Raw genomic sequence first — 22,514 nt, forward strand, 5'->3', positions numbered from 1 at the left:
TAACCTCTTTGTGCCTCAAAAATTACATCTATATAATGAAAATAATACTCACTTCATAAGGTTGTCATGATGGTAAAATGAAATAATATGCTTGTAAAGCGCTGTGCTTTGCATATAGTCAACACTCAAGTCATAGCAACAACCATTTGACTACCAAAAGCACAAAGCAGAAGCCCCTACTTGTTGAATCTACTTGCAGCATTACTGCTAAAACTTGATGAATTAGAACAATACTAAGCCTCTTAACAAATTACATGGCATAACTCCTCCTCATATTATTCTTCTGAGGACCAATCATAACCAGCTCAATCTGTTTATGCCAGACTTAAAATCACTCTTTCAGCCACAGTACTAGTCATTGTAGCCATTCTTATTTAAACACCAGGAAGCTGTATAGGAGCTACAGCCTTAATAATTGTCCACTGTCTTACATCATCAATATTATTCTACCTACCAAACCTGAATTATGAACAAATTCACAGTTGAACTATAGTTCTAGCTCACAGTTTATGAACACTCCTTCCACCTATAGCAGCATTATGACTCCTAGCAACTCTCACCAACCTAACTTTAACCCCCAAAATCAAATTAATTGGAGAACTGTTTGTAGTAATATCATTCTCATGCTCCAACATTACCATTATCATAACAGAAATTAATATCATTATAACTGCCCTATATTCCCTCTATATATTAAGTATAACACAGCAAGGAAAATATACATATCTTGATTGTTTTGCTCTTTCAGCCACTTCTTTTTGTTTACAGTTTATGTTTAATACAAAATCAATTCCATAACATGAGAAGTTACTATAAATCAAAGCATAAATACAATAAAAACAATATACAATCCAAAATAGAGATACAGCATTCAGGTATGAAACAAAAGAGAATGTTCATTCACACACACAGTAGCTTGAGATCTGTTGGATATGGTTATTCCAGTGTAGGTTTCTAAAGATAGAAAAATATGACTTTGGTTAACTGTGACCATGTTAGATTTTGGAACATCTAAGCATCATTGTGTGACCATGTGAACAAAAGACTTTAGGGAATGGCTACTTTTAAAAAGGTTTCTGTGCATCAAAGCAGTTGTGAAAAGTTTTACTTTCCAAAATCAAGCCCACTTTAGGCTTAAGACCAGGTTCCAACTGTCTAAAAATATTGAATGATAACAGAAAGTGTTCCAAATATGGCTCTTCTGATTCAGTTTAAAAGGAAGTATTTACAGAAAAGAGTATAAATTTTTTCTGAATTTAATGTAAGCAAGCTTCCAGTCTTCAGTTCTCAAATATTTGATTTACAGTTTGGTTCCTTCACATATGTGCCTTTTTAATTTCAAGATTTTTCAATTTTACCTTCAAAACAGACCATTTTTTAAATTGTAAAAATTATTCAACCTATGCAGAAATAAAAAACATTTTGAAATTAATTGAGATCAATATACTTCTACTCTTTGTTATCTGTTTAGCTAAATGAATCTAGCACTCTTTTTGAATAAGAATAGTTGATAAGTATATAAGCAAAATGTACTCATTATGCTTGGATTTGGGGTAGATTCCAATCCATCATTGAGTTGGCACATGTCAATGGCTATATAAAAATCCAAATTCAATGTCAAATACAAAGCCCCAGAAGAAAGAGCTCAGTTCCCAAGAGAACAGTGATAGCTTAACATAAAATTTTATTTAGAGTACATCAGCATTAAGTTAATAATGCTGAAACAACACACTGAGGATTTGCAGTAACACCTGAAAGTTCCTTCTAATGTAGGTATAAAGAGAATCATGGAAGCTTTCTGTTTTACCCAATTGTTTTGTGGCCTTATAAATTTAATGGACCAAATGAAAACTGAATCTTTGTTCCACATTCTATTCTTTATCTCTAAGTAAGATAAAATCTATTCTCATTTTCAAGGTAGAGTTTTATGTGCCCATACTTATTAAGCCACATTTAAGAAAATCATCTCAACTAATTTTGGATATTGTCTCTCTTCATCTTGTACAGGAAACTCCTGCAGCTTTAATATTGGCATTCATCATCTAGTCAAACCCTTCCCATGCTCTTCAAACCAATTAAATGTGGGATCCTCTACAATTTCTGTCAATAAAATAAGGTGTGGAATCAGCAGATTCATTTAATGAAGCCCTGGTTGTTGTTTTTTTCCTTGTCACACTGGATGTCTAGATGCCTTTTGAACTGGGTTTAGAAGATGGGGATGTATAGATGCTTCTTGGCCTGAGTCTCTTAACAGCAGAGATGTAGAAGGGAGACTGAGATCATGAAGAGACTGGCTGTTGACTGCGTAGCATCATCACTTGACATGATGGTGGCATTGGCTGGATTGGGGGCAGCTGAGATATTCTGGGAGGAGTTACTTGAAGGTGTTACAACAGTTGTTTGATTTGAATAAATCTGTGTAGGTAAGAGCAGCACCAGACGCAGCATCCCCAGTCGGAGCCTGGCCACCATTGTTCTGCTCATGTCCGCTCCATCAGTGTGTAGCGCGTCTCACTGGATACAGGGAGCATGGAGGATCGCTGGCTCGGGGCGGGCACAGGCAAAGTCAAATATACATTTCTTGTTAACAGTGTTAAACGATCATTTATATGGGAAAATGCCCTCATGAAGTAATGTCAAGAAGGCGAACACTGTACATACATATATATACATATTGTACATAAGTATATATATACAAACGTTTGACCTAGTGGCACCACATGACAGAGGGAATCTCACCTTCCTCTTTATTTCCCAGCTTCCTGATCTGCATCTCTCTCCACTCACCTCCCCGTGGGTCACGCCTTCTCAGCCTTCTTTGCTGGTTCCTTGACATCCTCTAACTGGCAAGTGTTGGAGTGCTACAGGTCTCTGACCTCAGATGCTTCCTTGTTTACACTCACTTTCCAGATGATTCCACCTATTTTCATGGGTTTAAATATTGTCTCTTCACTGATGTATCCTAATACATCTACAACCCAGACAGGCCCTGGGCTCCTATCATACTCACACCTGTCAACATGCCTACAGGACATCTTCACTTGGATTTCTGATCAACTTCACATGCCCAAAACTGAACACCTGATTTCACCTGCATCCTGCAGGATAATATCCATCACTGAACTACTTCTCAAAACCTCCACTGGTACAACTCTGATCTCAGTGGCCAGCACCTCCCAGCTGGATCTGTTGCAAGATCTGCTCTCCCTGGCTTCCCTTGGATCCTTTCAGTTTACTCAACACAGCAGCAGAATGATCACTCCTCTCCTCAAAACCCTCAAATCTTCCCATCTCACTTGGAGTAAAAATCAAAGTCCTCCAATGGCCTAGAAAGGTGGACCTGACCTCTGCCCACTCTCTCTGACCATCTCTCCCACACTCTTCCACCTGCTTACCAAGCTCCAGCCACCCTGGCCTCCTTGTTATGCTTCCAGGAGCCAAACATGGTCCTATTTCAGGGCCTTTGCACTAGTTGCTCCCTTGTTGCAACACTTTCCAGATATCTGCAAGATTTGCTCCAGTCACTGACCAAATGTCACCTCAAAGCTTCTTATTTACCAAAAAATTATGCAAGAACTCCTAATTCATGTCTCCAAAATAAGATTTTTTTTTCAAACTTTTAAAAGATAGAAGTAATCTATTGGTCTTAGGAGCCAAAAAATTGGTGCAACTTCAAATAAAAGTAATAAATCTATTTGCCTCTTATCTATTAATAACAGCATTCATATCAATTTTACCAATCTAAACCACTTCTAACATCTACATAAATGATTTGTACCCATACTATTTAAAAAACACCATTTAAAGCCTTCATCAGCCTTCATCACTAGTCTTATTTCTACAAAAATATTTATTTACTCAGGGCATGAAAAACTTAAACTGACAATAAATGAGTATCCAAACCTTAAAACTATCATTTAGCTTTAAACTAGATTATTTCTCTGTATATTTATACCTGTAGCACTTTTTGTTGCATAGTCAATTATAGCTTTTTCAATGTGACATATACACTCAGGCCCTAATATTAATTAATTTTTCAAATATCTGATTACCATACTATTTTTAGTCACTGCCAACAGCCTTTTCCAACTTTTTTTCCCACTTTTCATTGGATGAGGAATAGGAATTATATTTTTTCTATCAATCGAATGATGGTATGACCAAACAGCTGCAAACACTGCCACATTCCAAGCAATCTCATATAATTGCATCAGGGACAATAACATAATTCCTATCTAACCTAAATGAATGACATTTCCAACAAATTTTCATATTTAACCTCAACCTTATTAATCTTCCAGTAACTGGACTTAGCTGCAACTGGCAAACCAGCCCCCTCAAATATCTCATCATAATGAAACTTTGGCTCCCTATTAGAAATATGTTTAATTTCACAAATCTTTACAGGCCTCTTCCTAGCTATACACTGCACATCAGATACAACAGCTGTCTTTTTCTCTGTGAATCTCTACTGAGATGTAAACTATGGATGAATTATTTGGTACATGTAAATGGAGCCTTCATATTTTTCATTTGCTTATTCATTCATATAGGACAAGGCCTATATTTTGAATCTCATGCCTTTCTAGAAATATGAAATACTGGAATCATTCCTCTATTAAACAGTAGTAGCCACAGCATTCATGGGTTACAGCCTACCATGAGGCATATACTTGTGGGGCACAGCAGACATTTACAAATCTCCTTTCAGCCATTCCTTATATTGACCCTAGCCTGGTCAAATGAATCTGAAGGTGATTTTCAGTTGATAAAGCCACTCTCACCTGATGTTTTTGCCTTTCACTTTATTCTCTCATTAATTATTTTAACGCTACTGATTGTTGGCCTGCTTATTTCTTTATGAAATGGGCTCTAATAACCCATCAGGAATCTCATCTGACATGGACAAAAACCTTTTCCACACATATTACACAATCAAGGACATCTTGGGGCTCTTATTCCTAATTCTAGTACTATTCTCACCTGATTTTTAGGAGACCTTGACAGTTATACTCCAGCTACCCAACTCAGCACTCCACTGCACAACAAGCCAGAAAGGTTTTTCCTATTCACCTACACATTCCAACAATCCACCCTCAACATATTAGGTGGTATATTAGAGCTAATCTTCGCAATTCTAATTCTAGCAATTATCCCAATACATCATATATCAAATATTCTGGCCCTTAGTCAATGCTTATTGTGATTACTAGTAACAGATCTACTAACACTAACATGAACTGGAGGACAATCTTTTGAATACCCACTTATCATCATTGGGCAATTAGCATCTCTTTTATATTTTCTCCTATTTTTTGTACTTATACCATTAAGTGTTGTTGAAAACAATCTCCTAAAATGAAGAGTCTTTGTAATATATTATTATTCTGGCTTTTTAAACTAGAAAAGGAGAATAACATTTCTCCCTAGGATTCAAGGAAGAAGCTCCAGCTCCCCAAACTGAAATTCTATTTAAACATTTCTTGAAAACTTGTATACAAACAGTGAAGTATTATTATCATGTACGATGTCAGTGTTAAAAATTATCTTGAATTGTTCTAACACTAGGTACCTAGTGCATCCTGTGACCTACCACATATATTAGTATGCTTTATCATACATAATACATAATATGTATAATCATACATTAATTATCTACCACATGCATATAAGTATGTCACTAAACTACTGATATTACATAATATATAAGATTTATCCACATAAGATCCTAGACCCCACGAATATTCATGAAGTAACTTGAATGGCTAAATAGGACATATTATTAATGATCATGCACATGCCATTAAGTCAAATCATTTCCAGTCAACAGCCTTATAACAACTTATCACAGCTGCTTAATCACCAAGCCTTGAGAAACCAGCAACCCACCCACAAACGTGTTTTTCTTCTGATCCAGGTCAATAACACATAGATGTTTATAGAAATAAACTATATCTTATCATTTGGTTCTTCAGGAACATCTTACCTAAAATCTCCTACTCTTTCATCTTAAGTAAGACATCAGGATGGACTAATGATTAATCAACCCACCATTGCCTGCCACGACCAAAACCGCCCCACAAGGGTGATTGGCAAGGCCATATATGCTGAACATGTCATGACATGTAATGAATGAAGGCTGACAGCTTGGATTGATAGCCAGGTTGAGGTGTGTTCCCTGTCCCAGCGACTTCTTCCTCAGGCTGTGTTTGGACCTGTGGCTTTTATTCTGAGTTAAGCCCCTGTTTGAGAGTCAGACAAAACATTTCCATTTCTCAAGCTTGTGTTTTCCCTTCAGAACATAAGGTAACTCACTGTGAAGTGGTACTGTCGTTTAATACAAATTTGTTGATTATGCTGCAGCTGATTTCTGACATGGATGGAATTGCATCTCAATCAAAAGCTATTGTCCCCCATAAGCTCCAATTGAAATTGCACCTGTGCACTTTTCATGGTTGTGTCTCGAGGATGACAGACTTCAAAGCTTGTGGGTGAGAGCACTATTTCGGGCCTGATGTCTGTAGGCTTGGAGGCATTCACAACCAATTCACATAGCAATTCTATGTGTGAAAGGAAGGTGCTGCTCACAAAACTGCTCCTTGCTGAGATCCAGAGCACCATTCTTGAGGAGGTTGTAGGAAGCAAGGTGGTTTCAGAGAGTCAGATGGGAGGGTAAGAAATAAAAAGGAAGAAAAGTTCATTCAGTTCAAATGGGACTACAGTAATGCAGAACTTGGTTGTGCCCATTGGAAAAGCACCTCAGGTCTTCTGTTTCTTTTTCTTTATTTTAATTTTATTGAAGTATAGTTGATTTACAATGTTGTGTTTAATTTCTACTGTACAGCAAAGAGACTCAGTTATACATATATTTAAGTCCTCTACTTCTAATGGCTAAATATGAAGTGACTTTAACCTGGTCAAGGTCAGGGTCAATGAGACTGGACCCTGCATCTCTTGAGTTCTTCCGCCACAGATTTCTTTGGGCTGAAAGCACACCTGACACAGTTTGATTTCATTGCTCAAGTTCTGGTACTTGGAACAATATTGAGATAAATGAGAAGCAAATGGCTGAGAAAGGAGTTGGTCAGTGGTTCTCAGACCTGGGTGCACATGAGAATAAGTAAGTGAGTATATTACAAAGATACTCTTCCACCCCACCCTAAAACTGCTGAATCAAAATTGTTTGGGTAAGGGGATGGAGCCTGAAAATCTGAATTTTAAATGTAAATGTAATACTGGGGATAATATGAGCAGTCAACACATTACTGCAAGCGTTGTCCAAAATGTTCTTATTCACTAACTCATTTTTTTATCCATATGTGTAAATAAAAGTATGCTATATTTAAAAGGCAGTAACACTCTTCCCATTCTTACTTCTTCTTTCTCTCATAATGTGCAGTAGCAGGTAGAAAGAGTTTTCAAAGTTTGCTCCAAAGCCCATGTGAGTGAATGTTCTGGTAAACCTAGGGCTCTGCTGATGAGGACTAGGCCATGTGGGGGCAGTGCTGGCACCAGGCTTGGTGACCTCTGTACCACTCATTAGTGTTCTGGTTGGTGGTAGCCAGGTAGAGACAAAAGCACGGGGAACTCCACAGGAGTAAGCTCAGCACCACAACAAAGCCCAACAGGAAGACAATCCTCATGAAGCTCAGGAACAGGTACTGAATAAGAAAGACAAAGTCAACAACCTGCAAATGCCCAAGGTCATTGATGTAAGTCTTCAGGTACAAGTCCGACACCACTACCAACTGGACCAGAAACACGGAAAACACACCTCTTGACGAGGCCATCAATGTCAAGAGGTAGAAGAGGAAGTACCTGGTGTTCCAGGCCCTATGCAGTTGTTCACCCACACATAGTGATGGTCAAACCAGTGCATACAACGATTACACACATTGTAGAGCTTGGATCATACTGGTTTCCTTAAATCACAAGTAGAGCACCTCACATTCTTTGGGAACATCACTTCATCAAGTTCATAAACTTGAAGAAACAGTAACATGTTTGCTTTTGTTATGGTACCAGGGTTGGTTACACAACTTAGGGTGAAAAAAACCAGGTTTATAATCAGCAGCAGATAAGGCAGAAAAAGGTAATACAAGAACTCCAGCTCTTGACAGAGGACAAATATTTCCCAGGTGTATTCAGTATAAACCATTCCTTGCAATATGAAATGCAGGATACTGAAGGTGTGGTTTCATGTATGGAAGAGGTAATGAAGCAATCTTAGCATGGCTCTATGAAGGCACTCTGGAACTATATACAAAAATATCTGTGCTCCTCTTCTGACCAGGCCTTTCAAGCAATGGGTTTTCCAGCAGATGCAGATTGTAACAATACCAATCAGCACCAAACCAGGTAGAACAAGAAGAGAACCAGAAAGTCTATCCTGGGGATATTTCTTTTGTTTGGATAGATTTTAGCCAGTAGCTCTGGCATTCCTCCTCTGAACATTCACAGAGAATTCAAATGGCATCTCCTCTTGTGCAGCGGTGTGCTCCTGGCACAACAGGTGACACCCAAAGCTGCAGAAGCATGGTTCCTCTAGGAGGCTGGATCTGGCACTGGAATTGGCCAACTGCCAGCTATGCTCATTAACTCATATAATATTCATGACAGTCCTGTGAGTAGAATGCATTATTCTCAGGATGAGGAAACAGAAAGTAAGAAACTGGTTTAAGGTCACATAGCTACGAAATTATCTCCTGGGCAAGGCTTGGACTAGGGTGAGGTCCCAGGGCATAATATTTAAGGAAGCACTCACTCTCAGGAATAAGGCCCTCCTTGAACTTTTTGCCTTATAGTGGCCTGGCATGTCTCACTTGAGTCTTAGCCTTGGAGTTGGGATTTGAACCCAAGGAGTCTCTCTTCAGAACACAGACTCCTATATGTAATACATATAAATGCCACAGAATGGATCTAACATATGGAGGAGACATTTGACCTCCACATGAGAGCTAAGGATCTCCCTTCAGGAGAACCTGCTGCAAGAAGCATAGTTGGTGGAGAGCTTTGAAAGCTGAATTTCAGAATCTAGGCATTGCTTTTATGTCAAGGTTATGTTCAACAAGTGTGCAGGGATAATTTTTGCTGGACGAATCTTGCCCAACACAGGAGTGCTCTAAACTACAAAATTTTATCTGGCATCCCCATAAGCCTAGGCAAGACTATCTCGAAGCTGTACTATAATCTGAAGCTCTTTCTATTCAATCCACCTTCCTGCTCTCTCTCTTTTTGGGGTGTCAGATCACAGTCTGAATTCTCTTTCTGCATTCTGCTCCCTCCTTCTTGCTCCTTGACATTGTTTTCACCGATAAATCTCCTACAAGTCTAATTCTATCTTGGTGTCTCCTTGGAGAGTTTCGATTTATAATGCATTTGTAATGCATGACTTATAATGCATATCTTCTACATTTGTTGCTTTGAAACATTAAGGGAAAAATGTTTTATCTTGTCATTATATACGTATGTGTGTTTTGGTGTGTATGTATATTCACATAATGTGAATATACATCATATATATGGAAAAAAGTTTCAAAAACAACTACTTTTCCTATATGTAATGCATAATTCTAGCTCACTTTTAAATGAGTAATTATGCTTATAACTTACAAAATTGCATTCGAGACCAAATACATACTAAAAATGCCATTTACTATCACTCACTTGCAGCATTTGCTGCTGATCACATGATGGCAACATTGACATTTGATTGCCCCATTATCAGCCACTGCAGTAAACTCTTTACCTTGTGTCGATCTTCCCAATGGTCTGTTTATTGTATTGGCTTCTTCCTGGTGAGTAGCCCTGCGTGGATGTGTGTACCATGAAGTCATGGAAATGGATGCCAAATCAGAATATTTATATGTGTAATTTCTAATTTGTTCCAAAGTCAGGATCACCTGGAAGTCATGATGCTCTTTTTAGAATACCTTAGACTTAATAAATTTCAGGTTATGAGCCAAAAATGTGTGTGTTTATGTGTGTGTATTTACTTATTTAATGGAAATACATTTCTTATCTCTACCATGAATTCCAGTTTCTTAATTAATTTGATACTTACTAGGACTGATTATTAGCAAGCAGAGGCAGGTTCCTAAGATTAAGAAATATTTATTGGATACAAAAATTAAAACTCAGAAATTTTATCCATTTAATTTTTGGTTGAGTAACAGCCGATTTTTAAAAATTTTTGCTCAAGGAATGTCATTTTTCTTCAAAGGCATGCTTAGAGAAGAAAGTGTGCTTTGAGTGATTCATATACTGGACACCGTGTTCCTAAACTGTGTGGTCCACTTGCACATTCTGCTTATGAATTTTAAAGACATCTCAGTACTGTTTGGTTTGTTAATTCTATATTGAGATATGTACACTAGAGAAATATTAGAGTTATAGAAAATGGTTTATGCACAAGGATGGTCATCATGGCATTATTTATAATGGTGTAGAATTTGGAACAACCTTAATTTCCACAGGGGTGTTTCAATAAACCATGATATATTCATAAGGATATGTGATAGGGCAACACTGGCATGCATTTATTTTTGTGACACTCAGAGCTGAGTATCCTGTACTCCCTTTAGAAAGAAGTCTTCAATTTGCCACTTTCTCCACTCTCCCTTATTGACTAATACACAGACTGCTTCACTTATCTACTTTCCCTGGCTGACATGATACAGACCACATTCCTTTGCATGGTAGTGTATTACTAACTAGTAAAAGAATTTCTTCCATCTATAGTATAGACAACTGAGGTTAATGAAAGATAGCAAGGATCCTTCCTTGAATTTCTTACTTAAGAAATTAGAGCAGATTATCAGAGGCCCATTAATTTGGAAAGATTAAAACTAGAGGTGAAAGCATATTGTGGAATACAAAGGGAGTTCTTCGCTATGAGTCCTTTTAGCACCATAGAGGAACAATACTGGGAAGCAAATATGATAGGAGGTGTAAAGGCAAGCATTGGTGTGGCAAATAGAAAGATGGGTGGGGCTTCCCAGAGACACAACCTTTTTGTGTCTCTGTGCTTACTAACTTTTAGTATTTAGCATACCACATATTTGTAGTTAAAATATAATCTTAAATTAGAAAAAGAGCTAGGGCTGCAATCATCCTGTTTCATTTGTACCTATGATACAAATGGCTGACTAAGAAGTTGCTATCTGCAGTGGAAGAGACAGATGGCTTCACCTGGCAGCACTCACACCTACATTGACTCAAGGAAGATAGGGAGCACCTCCCTCCACCTGCTTGCATGAGTGGACTGCTCCTGAGCCGGTGGGCACAACTCGGTCATAGCCTTGACTGGACTCACTGCCTAGTCTGCTAAGCTGCTTTGTTTTCCAAGATAAACAATACCATCTGTATATCCTATTAATATTACTGAGACCTCTACAACAATTGGCCAAGGTCTCTAGATATGGTAGGGACCACACATACCAACTGAGGACACAAATTAAGTCTTATGCATACATTTTCAATTTCAGATCTGGAGTTTTCCATTCAAGGTTCCCATCCACTTTACCCCAGACAGCTTCTTCTTGCACAGGCAGAAGTACCATCTTAAGGTCTCTGTCCACCCTTTCCCCACAATTCCTCTTTATGCAACCCTTGTTGTGCTGTGCGTATCACAGCACAACAAGCCTTTCTTTGTAAGCTTCAGGTCTTCCAAGGCACTTCTTCCTATAGCACTGTATAATGAAGCAAGGAGATTTCAGAATCCTGGCATTCTGATGTAGTTGCCCCTCATCTCAGTTTGCATGATAGAAGTAACCCCTTTTAACAGCTCCAGTTGGAGAGCATTTTAAGCTTCTTGCATTAATTCACCTAGTGTGTCTCTGTGGGATTAGGGTATAGTCTTGTAACTCTATACTGTTTGGTGTTTCCATAACATATCAGTTGGCTTTTATGTACCTATCTTTCAGGATTTCTGCACCATAATTAGCTCTTGTCATACATTTAGCCTGTTGTTTTTCAGGAAATTCTGGACTGTAAATGGAAAGATACTGTTTAAGGATAGGTGGAGTTGTAATTGTGAAGGAGAACACAACATTACAGGTGACTCAAAAATCATCCCCAACAGCTTGGATTTTTTTTGATACTCACCTGGACCATTGCAATCAAGGTACAATGGGAAAGAGAGGCCACATTCCCTTCTTCCCACACCCCACATTTTTAATGTTGTCAGCAGGTTTATTCTATTTCTGGTAACAAATCTTGCATAGGTTGCCTCATCAGATTCTACTTCTCTATGATCTTTGCGATATATTGATTTTCAATCCTAGTTGATAAAATTTTGTCTTTTCCCCCTGTGTCCTCATGGACTTTTAAGTGCTAAGTTGAAACAGGCCAGTAGCCATATGCTTTGCTAAATTGAGACATCTAGACATAACTTTCAAGAGCCTGTTTTATTTTCTTTGAATTTCCCCCGCCACCAATGTTTGTTTATTCAGACAAGCCCATTTTATGATTTTTATAACAGAGCTAAATGGAAGTGGTAATTATGAGTACTTTTTTTTTTAGAAAAAAATATTGATTTGAATGGAAATCTCAGAAACAGCTTTTACATTTTTGTACTTCCTGGTGTTTTGATGTCAATTTTTCTTTCCTTTGGATAAGGTAGGTAATTTGTAGTTCATTGTGTATTTACAATGTAGAGCCTGATGTCTCCTTAATAAACAAGACAACAAACTGCTTCAAGTCATCTAATGACATATTCTCCCCATTAGCTATGGTGATTCTTGAATACTGTAAAATTGTTTTAAAATTGAAGGGTTTTCTTTCGAAATGTAGCTGCCAATCTATTTCTCTATTCTTTTTGTCTTGATCTTTGAAAGAAAAATCTGTACTTGTTTCCACATTCCTTCACTCACTGAATTTTGGGCCACCATCACTCTATGGCAGTTCATCTCAAAGGTCACCATTGAATTCCTAGTGGCTAAATTCAACCTCTAAACTCTTCAGCTTCTTATTTGATCTCTTTAACATCTGATTTCGTATCGTATGTCAACAGGGAAAATATATGTGAACAATCTTGAACTTCTTGATTTACTATTCTGAAATCACTCATTCTTAATTTCTTCTTACGATGTGAACTCATCTCCTCTTTTTGGCTCCATTCTTGATACTATTCCCTTCCATTTCTTTAGAATCTTACTTCTTCAATAGCTCCTCTTCTCTCTTGTATATTTAACCTTTGTCTATCTACTGGCTCCTTCCAAAAAACCTATGAACGTGTTCAGGGCATCCCATCATTCAGAAATATCACACACACACACACACGCACACACACATTTGTCCTTGATTCTGTATCATCTTTCAACTATTAGACCATCTGTTTTTCCTTGAACAACCTAACTGTTTGACAACAGTTTCCACTTGCTGTCTCCAAATTCTTGCCTATCATTTTCTCTTGAACATTTCAAGTAATTTTTTTCTAGTGAGATGATTATATGTTTTTTCCTCATTTGACCCTTGGAGTTTTAAAAAATTTAATTTGCTGTTTTATTTGATGTTTTGCATGCCACAGCAATTTACTCCTATGTTTTCTTCTGAGTTTTATAGTTTTAGTTCTTACATTTATGTTTTTGGTTTTCTTAAGTCAAATTTAGGAATTTACATTTTCCTAGACAATTGTTCTGAAAGTAATAAGCAAAACAAACAACAAAAAAACCCAAAAAACCAGGCAATTTATAAGAAAGATCTGTTTCTGGATAAATAATACTCAATACTATAAAGGTCATCTTCAAGTAAATTCATACATTTAGTGAAATTAGTAATATGGGGTGGGGATGGCACATGGCACTGAGACTCTAAAGTTTGTGTGGATAAATAAATAATCATAGCTTATAAAATTTTAAAACTAGTCCTGAGGTAGAGAACCCATAATATTAGTTATTGAACAATATAAATTTCCAATAACTATGAGTAAAGCCTTTGGCTTATAAGCTGTGATGCTTCTGCCAAGAAAACAAGAAGAACCATATAAAATTTTAAAAAAATCCATTTGAATGCATTGCCTAGCTTCTGAGGCATAGAAAATAATAAAATAATATCTGATGAAATAAAATTTATATTTTAAGGCAAGACAAGAAAAAATTAAACATAAAATTCTCTCTCCATGTTGTTTGGGTCTTCTCCCTCCCTAACCAGGACTCCTCAAAGATGGGAGTGCCTGCTCAACTGTAAAGATCAATTTTTTAAATTTCTTCTGATGTTAACAATGTAACTCCTTAAAAGAACAGTGTTCCTTCCCAGCTCCATAGTGGGTAACGGTGACTTGCTGTTCTCTTTGTACCTGTTTACCTGGACTATGTATCCTTGGTGAACTTTATGTAAAATGTCAGTATGCCATTTTGATGTATGATCCTTTGTCTCAAAAATGTATATGACTATACATTTGACTTCTAACAGGTGGAACAGTTTTCAGAGCTTTCTGAAAATCTGTTTCCCAGGTTATAATCCTCTGTTTGGCTTGAATAAAATTCCCTTTTTTCTTCTTAACTTGATAGTTAATTGAATTTTCTTCAACATATCTTAAATATTGAAAGAAAACTAGCATTCTATACTGTGAAAAAATTAAGTGTAGACTACAAGAAAAAAAATAAACAGATGTTTACAACAGTTGACTTTTTAACGTCTTTAAAAGCTCCTCTCACTAGAATTATGATTGCAAAGGCCTCTGAATTAAACCTTTAATTTAGGACTTATCCTCAGAGTGGTGTAAAGAGGGAGGTGGGCTCAAATATCCCTTCCAAGACTTCCCCATAGAGGCCAACATTTCTCCTGTTTTTTGTTCTTTCTCTACTTAACCCCAAATACTTCACAGGGAATACTATTGTTCCCAAGGTTGTAGCTATATCCCTGTGTAGGGACATCAATAGAGAAGCAGGGATATCCTGCTGGCTTGTGTGGCTGCTTCCTTATTCTTCTCTCTGCTTCTTCATATCCTCCTGGGATGAATAACATGAGAACTTCAGTAGCTTGAAGTCTTTGGAATCACTGTCTACATTAAAAAAAGAATCAGTCAATAGAAGGCGCGACTTACCTTCACCCAATGTCTGACATTCGGTAAGGATTCACTCAATATTTTTCTATCTCAAATGAGGGTCAGTGACATTAACCAGCTAAGGCTACAGACCAGGTAATGTGACAAAGGACCCTCATTACACAGTGCCAAAACTATGAAATGCCTCACATAGGCTGCTTCTCTCAAAAAATTTTCTATTGATCTTTCCCCACTCCTCTCTTCACTTCCCCTACTATGGATTATTCAAGAAAATGGCTATTCCCTCCTTTCACTCAACCCCAATGGGGGGACATCCACTTCTGGACAGTGGGGTTTGAAAGCATTTGACTAGGCCAGGGGGTAGCACTTCCAAGGCATTAACATCATTACTGTAGGAATAACTCTCTTTTTCCTTTTCACTGCATGCAATCAGAATGGCCAGCTACTTGCCTCTCCTATTCTCCTGTGTGGTAATAGCAACAGAGCTGCTGCCCTGGTCTGGGCAGATCATGAGACAACCGTGCCCTCTTTTGCCATCTAATTTTCATTCTCACTTTGCCTAATGGAAGGAAATTGAGTGCAGGTGATAAAATGACATTTTTGCACACGTGTGCTCAGATCTAAGACATCATTTGGGGGGGGAAATTATTGGGAAATAAGTTTTCTTGGAGGATCCACTGGGTGCTTTGTATATATGCAATACATGCACAAATATACGACTTTTTTCCCTCAAAGAGAATCAGCTGAAAAGTCCTTTATATTTTGAAACTCTTAATTATTTTTTAAAGAAAAATTAATTTTTAGAGAAGATACTCTAGCTTGAAACAATAATGCTTCTTCTGGCTGCTTAGACATATGCATTTGGGATGGTAGGGAAACCCAGAGATAAGCAACAGCAGCAGCTACTATCATCTGCATGGCTAAACGGACAAAGAGAAAGATGACAGTATCAGTTAGGGCTTCCCACGGAGACTAGAGCCTAGTAGGAGAGGTAGACAGAGACGCAGCCTAAAGCAGAGGAGAATGGAAGCATCTCCTCTTCTGTTCCACTACCTCCTACAGGTGCATACTCCTAGTGGAACCTGACTGAAGCCAGTTAGCAAGAAAACCTGAGTTTGCAGGGGGCAACTGGAAAAAGAAGAGGAGGGCTAAGAATGCATCTCAGATATTCAGAGACAGTTTCTATTAACTGCTTTTTGTCCCCTCAAATATGGATTATACTTTCCTATTTCCTTGTATATCTCATAATTTTTTTATTGGAAACTAGACATTTTATAACATTGTAACAACTCGGGGTCATGATTTTTTCCCCTGACATTTGTTTTTGTTGCTTTGTTCAGTAACTTGCCTCTGTTAAATTTATTAAATTAGTCTCCCTGATGGCTGCTTATATCTCTGCTCCTTTTTTATACTATTACTGCTGTTTTTATTTTTAAAGCCTCACTTGCTAAAGCTCACCCTTCTTTCTGTACAGCTTGGTGGTCCTCTAGTGACTGCACAGAGGCTGCACTCCAACAACTTAAACCACTAAGGTTTCTGTTCTCTGTTGATGGATCTTTGTGTGGGGAGGGAACCACATTCAAAGTTCAAGCTGTCTTCGACTCTTTTCCAGAGTTTTCTTTTCCCTGGGCTCTTTTTACATCTCTTCTGTTGTATACTCAGTCTCAGTGTTGGCCAGGACTATGTGGAGGGACGGCTTGGGATCGCTCTGGTTTTGACATGGATGTATGCAGTCTCAGCCAATATTATGTTTACCTCAACTACAACCTCAAGCTACTAGAGTCATTGCCCTCTTCCCTGGTCCACTGCTGAGGTTGTCAGTTCCACTGACAATACTGCATGGGCATGGCCTACTTCTCCAAATCAACTGTGCCAATGTGACCAAGGAAGCAGAACCGCTAGTTGTCACATTCTCTGTGTCACCTGACATAATGTCCATATCAGCCAAGCTGGAGGAGAATGAGAGGCCACCTGAGGCCAGATTAAAAGAGTGAAGGGGGGCTTCCCTGGTGGCGCAGTGGTTGAGAATCTGCCTGCCAATGCAGGGGACACGGGTTCGAGCCCTGGTCTGGGAAGATCCCACATGCCGTGGAGTGGCTGGGCCCGTGAGCCACAATTACTGAGCATGCGCGTCTGGAGCCTGTGCTCAGCGACAAGAGAGGCCGCGACAGCGAGAGGCCTGCGCACCGCGATGAAGAGTGGCCCCCGCTTGCCACAGCTAGAGAAAGCCCTAGCACAGAAACGAAGACCCAACACAGCCATAAATAAAGAAATAAAATAAATAAATAAAGCATGACACAAATTAAGCAATGTGAATACCATCAAGCTTTAAAAAAAAATGAAATAACAAATAACTACTCTTAAAAAATTAAAAAAAAAAAAAAAAAAAAAAGAGTGAAGGCCCGGCACACACCCTGATCCTTATCAGCAACTCTGCCCTTGAATCATTGTGATAAAAGTTCTCACCAAATCCCCCCAGGTTGGGACACACAGTGTTGAGGGCATGAGCCCACTGTGTCCCCCTTTGCTTGGCAAAGCAATAAATTTATACTTTCTACTTCACCCAAAAATCTGTCTCTGAGATTTGATTCAGCACCAGTGCACAGAGGCCGAGTTTTGGGCATCAAAGTGAGATGGGGTTAATATTTTGCTTCTACCACTTTTCAGTTTTTAAACATTTAAAAATATTTTTAATGTTCTGCAGTTGTTAATGTAAGACATTTTAGAGTATGGGACAATTTAAATCAAAGGAAGGGGGAAAAAACTAAGCAGTTTTCACATACTGTATTAGTTACAGAACAGAAATAGGGTCTAGAACCTGGCTCACAGAACCAAAGCATTTTATTATATCTTTAAAGGACTCTTATTTTTTAAAAAAATAAGTAAGTAAAGAACTTCCTTGGTGGTGCAGTGGTTAAGAATCCACCTGCCAATGCAGGGGACACGGGTTTGATCCCTGGTCCAGGAAGATCCCACATGTGGCAGAGCAACTAAGCATGTGCACCACAACTACTGAGCCTGAGTGCCACAACTACTGAGTCCACATGCTGCAACAACTGAAGCCTGTGCGCTTAGAGCCCGAGCTCTGCAACAAGAGAAGCCAACACAATGAGAAGCCCGCACACCACAATGAAGAGTAGCCCCCGCTTGCCACAACAAGATAAAGCACACACACAGCAATGAAGACCAAACATAGCCAAAAAAAAAAAAAATTAAGTTAGTAAATATTTATTACTTATAAATATTCTCTAACCGCCCCTAACCCCCAAAAGAAGTTAAAGATTATTTAGCTGAAAACATAGTCCTCTAGCTTTTAAAAATCCCTACATCCTTAGAAGTAATTCTGGTTAGCTTTATTGAGAAACTTTAAATACAGTTCTAACGCATAATAATGACAAGTTCTTAGGATGGGAAAGGTAGAGAAGTCCCACCAGGGAGAAAGATACGATTCTTATGGCATCAGTAAACATCTTTATTACAGCACATACCCATTTAATTAAATTTATTTATTTACACATAGATAATCTCAGATATCTCGAAGCACCCTAAAAGAAATGATGATTTTTTTAAGACAGAACTCTGTCCCCATAAAGTAGGGCAGTGCCCAGCAAATATGGTCCTCTATAAAATATCATTACATGAAGAAACAAAAGGGGCCATAGCACCTCATAATCCAAAAGCCAATTGTTATTGTCCAAAGTAACTAAACAAGAGATTTTATACTGGCAAAGATATGGTTCAAAGATATGGGCAAAGGTGAAAGACATGAAATTGTCAAGGACATTCAGGGATGGATGTATAGCTATTGAAATGTACTCAATGATTCTGTAAGATTTCTTACAAAAAAGAAAATAAGCTTGTTTTCATGGTGATGGCATTAAACTCACAGACCAGTGCGGTGTTGTGAGAATACGTATCTACCTATGTGAAATTAAGGGAGCTAGATTACTGCGTTTTTTTTAACAGTCTTCCTAGTGATAACAAAGGGTGATTACATCCTTCTCTTTATTTTTTTGCTATTTTTTAAACATCTTTATTGGAGTATAATTGTTTTAAAATCCTGTGTTAGTTTCTGCTGTATAACAAAGTGAATCAGCTATGCATATACATATATCCCCATATATATTCCCTCTTGTGTCTACCTCCCACCATCCCTAACGCACCACTCTAGGTGGTCACAAAGCACTGAGCTGATCTCCCTGTGCTATGTCGCTGCTTCCCAATAGCTATCTATTTTACATTTGGTAGTGTATATATGTCAATGCCACGTTCTCACTTCGTCCCAGCTTACCCTTCCTCTTCCCCGTGTCCTCAAGTCTATTCTCTACGTCTGCGCCTTTATTCTTGTCCTGCCCTTAGGTTCTTCAGAACGTTTATTTATTTATTTAGATTCCATATATATGTGTTAGAATACAGTATTTGTTTTTCTCTTTCTGACTTATATCACTCTGTATGACAGACTCTAGGTCCATCCACCTCACTACAAATAACTCAATTTCATTTCTTTTTATGGCTGAGTAATATTCCATTGTATATATGTGCCACATCTTTATGCATTCATCTGTCGATGGACACTTAGGTGGCTTCCATGTCCTGGATATTGTAAATAGTGCTGCAGTGAACATTGTGGTACATGACTGTTTCTGAATTATGGTTTTCTCAGGGTATATGCCCAGTAGTGGGATTGCTGGGTCATATGGTACTTCTATTTTTAGTTTTTTGAGGAACCTCCATACTTTTCTCCATAGTGACTGTATCAATTTACATTCCCACCAGCAGTGGAAGAGGGTACCCTTTTCTCGACACCCTCTCCAGCATTTATTGCTTGTAGATTTTTTGATGATGGCCATTCTGACTGGCGTGAGATGATATCTCATTGTAGTTTTGATTTTCATTTCTCTAATGATTAGTGATGTTGAGCATCTTTTCATGTGTTTGTTGGCAATCTGTATATCTTCTTTGCAGAAATGTCTATTTAGGTCTTCTGCCATTTTTGGATTGGGTTGTTTGTTTTTAGATATTGAGCTGCATGAGGTGCCTGTATATTTTGGAAATTAATCCTTTATCAGTTGCTTCTTTGGCAAATATTTTCTCCCTTTCTGAGGGTTGTCGTTTCACCTTCTTTATGGTTTCCTTTGCTGTGCAAAAGCTTTTAAGTTTCATTTGGACCCATTTGTTTATTACTGTCTATATTTCCATTTTTCTAGGAGGTGGGTCAAAAAGGATCTTGCTGTGGTGTATGTCATAGAGTGTTCTGCCTGTTTTCCTCTAACAGTTTTATAGTATCTGGCCTTAGATTTAGGTCTTTAATCCATTTTATTTTTGTGTATGGTGTTAGGGAGTGCTCTATTTCCATTCTTTTACATGTAGCTGTCCAGTTTACCCAGCACCACTTATTGAAGGGGCTATTTTTTCTTCCTTGTATATTCATGCCTTCTTTATCAAAGATAAGGTGACCATATGTGGGTGGGTTTATCTCTGGGCTTTCTAACCTGTTCCATTGACCTATATTTCTGTTTTTGTGCCAGTACCATATGTCTTGAGTACTGTAGCTTTGTGGTATATTCTGAACGCAGGGAGCCTGATTCCACCAACTCCATTTTTCTATCTCAGGATTGCTTTTGCTATTCAGGGTCTTTTGGGTTTCTATACAAATTGTGAAATGTTTTGTTCTAGTTCTGTGAAAAATGCCATTGGTACTTTGATAGGGATTGAATCGAATCTGTAGGTTGCTTTGGGTAGTATAGTCATTTTCACAATGTTGATTCTTCCAATCCAAGAACGTGGTATATCTCTCCAACTGCTTGTATCATCTTTAATTTCATTCATCAGTTTCTCATAGTTTTCTACATATAGGTCTTTTGTCTACTTAGCTAGGTTTATTCCTAGGTATTTTATTCTTTTTGTTGCAATGGTAAAGGGGAGTGTTTCCTTAAATTCTCCTTCAGATTTTTCATCATTTGTGTACAGGAATGCAAGAGATTTCTGTCCATTAATTTTGTATCCTGCTACTTTACCAAATTCATTGATTAGTTCTAGTAGTTTTCTGGTAGCATCTTTAGGCTTCTCTACATATAGTATCATGTCATCTGCAAAAAGTGACAATTTTACTTCTTCTTTTCTGATTTGGATTCCTTTTATTTCTTTTTCTTCTCTGATTGCTCTGGCTAAAACTTCCAAAGCTTTGTTAAATAATAGTGGTGAGCGTGGGCAACCTTGTCTTGTTCCTGATCTTCATGGAAATGTTTTCAGTTTTTCACCATTGAGAATGATGTTGACTGTGGGTTTCTCATATATGGCCTTTATTATGTTGAGGTAAGCTCCCTCTATGCCTACTTTCTGGAGAGTTTTTATCATAAATGGCTGTTGAAATTTGTCAAAAGATTTTTCTGCATCTATGGAGATGATCATATGGTTTTTCTACTTCAATTTGTTAATATGATGTGTCACAATGATTGATTTGTATATATTGAAGAATCCTTGCATTCCTGGGATAAAACCCATTTGATCATGGTGTATGATCCTTTTAATGTGCTGTTGAATTCTGTTTGCTAATAGTTTGTTGAGGATTTCTGCATATATGTTCATCAGTGATATTGGTCTGCAGTTTTCTTTTTTTGTGACATCTATGTGTCATTTTAGTATCAGGATGATGGCCTCATAGAATGAGTTTGGGAGTGTTCCTCCCTCTGATATAGTTTGTAAGAGTTTAAGAAGGATAAGTGTTAACTCTTCTCTAAATGTTTGATAGAATTCATCTGTGAAGCCATCTGTTACTGGGCTTTTGTTTATTGGAAGATTTTTTAATCACAGTCTCAATTTCAGTGCTTGTGATTGGTCTGTTTGTATTTTCTATTTCTCCCTGGTTAAGTCTCGGAAGGTTTTGCTTTTTTAAGAATTTGTCCATTTCTTCCAGGTTGTCCTTTTTTTTTTGCATATAGTTGCTTGTAGTAACCTCTCATTACCCTTTGTATTTCTGCAGTGTCAGTTGTTACTTCTTTTTCATTTCTAATTCTATTGATTTGAGTCTTCTTCCTTTTTTTCTGGCTGAGTCTGGCTAGTGGTTTCAATTCTGTATATCTTCTCTAAGAACCAGTTTTTAGTTTTATTGATCTTAGCTATTCCTACCTTCATTTCTTTTTCATTTATTTCTGATCTGATATTTATGATTTCTTTCCTTCTGCTAACTTTGGAGTTTTTTGTTCTTCTTTCTCTTATTGCTTTAGGTGTAAGTTTAGGTTGTTTGAGATGATTCGTGTTTCTTGAGGTAGGATTTTATTGCTATAAACTTCCCTCTTAAAACTGCTTTTGCTGCATCCAAGAAGTTTCGGGACATCGTGTCTCCATTGTCATTTGTTTCTAGATAGTTTTTGATTTCCCTTTTGATTTCATCAGTGATCTCTTGGTTACTAAGTAGTGTATTGTTTTGCCTCCATGTGTTTGTATTTTTTACAGATCTTTTCCTGTAATTGATATCTAGTCTCATAGTGTTGTGGTCGGAAAAGAT

At 37.8% G+C, this 22,514-nt stretch overlaps 1 pseudogene across 1 annotated transcript; it reads right to left on the reverse strand.

Annotated features, from left to right (window-relative positions):
• Positions 1-2,489: 2,489 nt before the first annotated feature.
• LOC309644408 (palmitoyltransferase ZDHHC4 pseudogene) lies at positions 2,490-16,998 on the reverse strand (annotated as a pseudogene). Its single transcript has one exon. The product of its transcript is annotated as a palmitoyltransferase ZDHHC4 pseudogene (transcript).
• Positions 16,999-22,514: the final 5,516 nt, after the last annotated feature.

The sequence above is a fragment of the Balaenoptera physalus genome (assembly GCF_965194825.1).
Source record: "Balaenoptera physalus genome assembly, chromosome: 15".
Classification (NCBI taxonomy): Eukaryota; Metazoa; Chordata; class Mammalia; order Artiodactyla; family Balaenopteridae; genus Balaenoptera; species Balaenoptera physalus.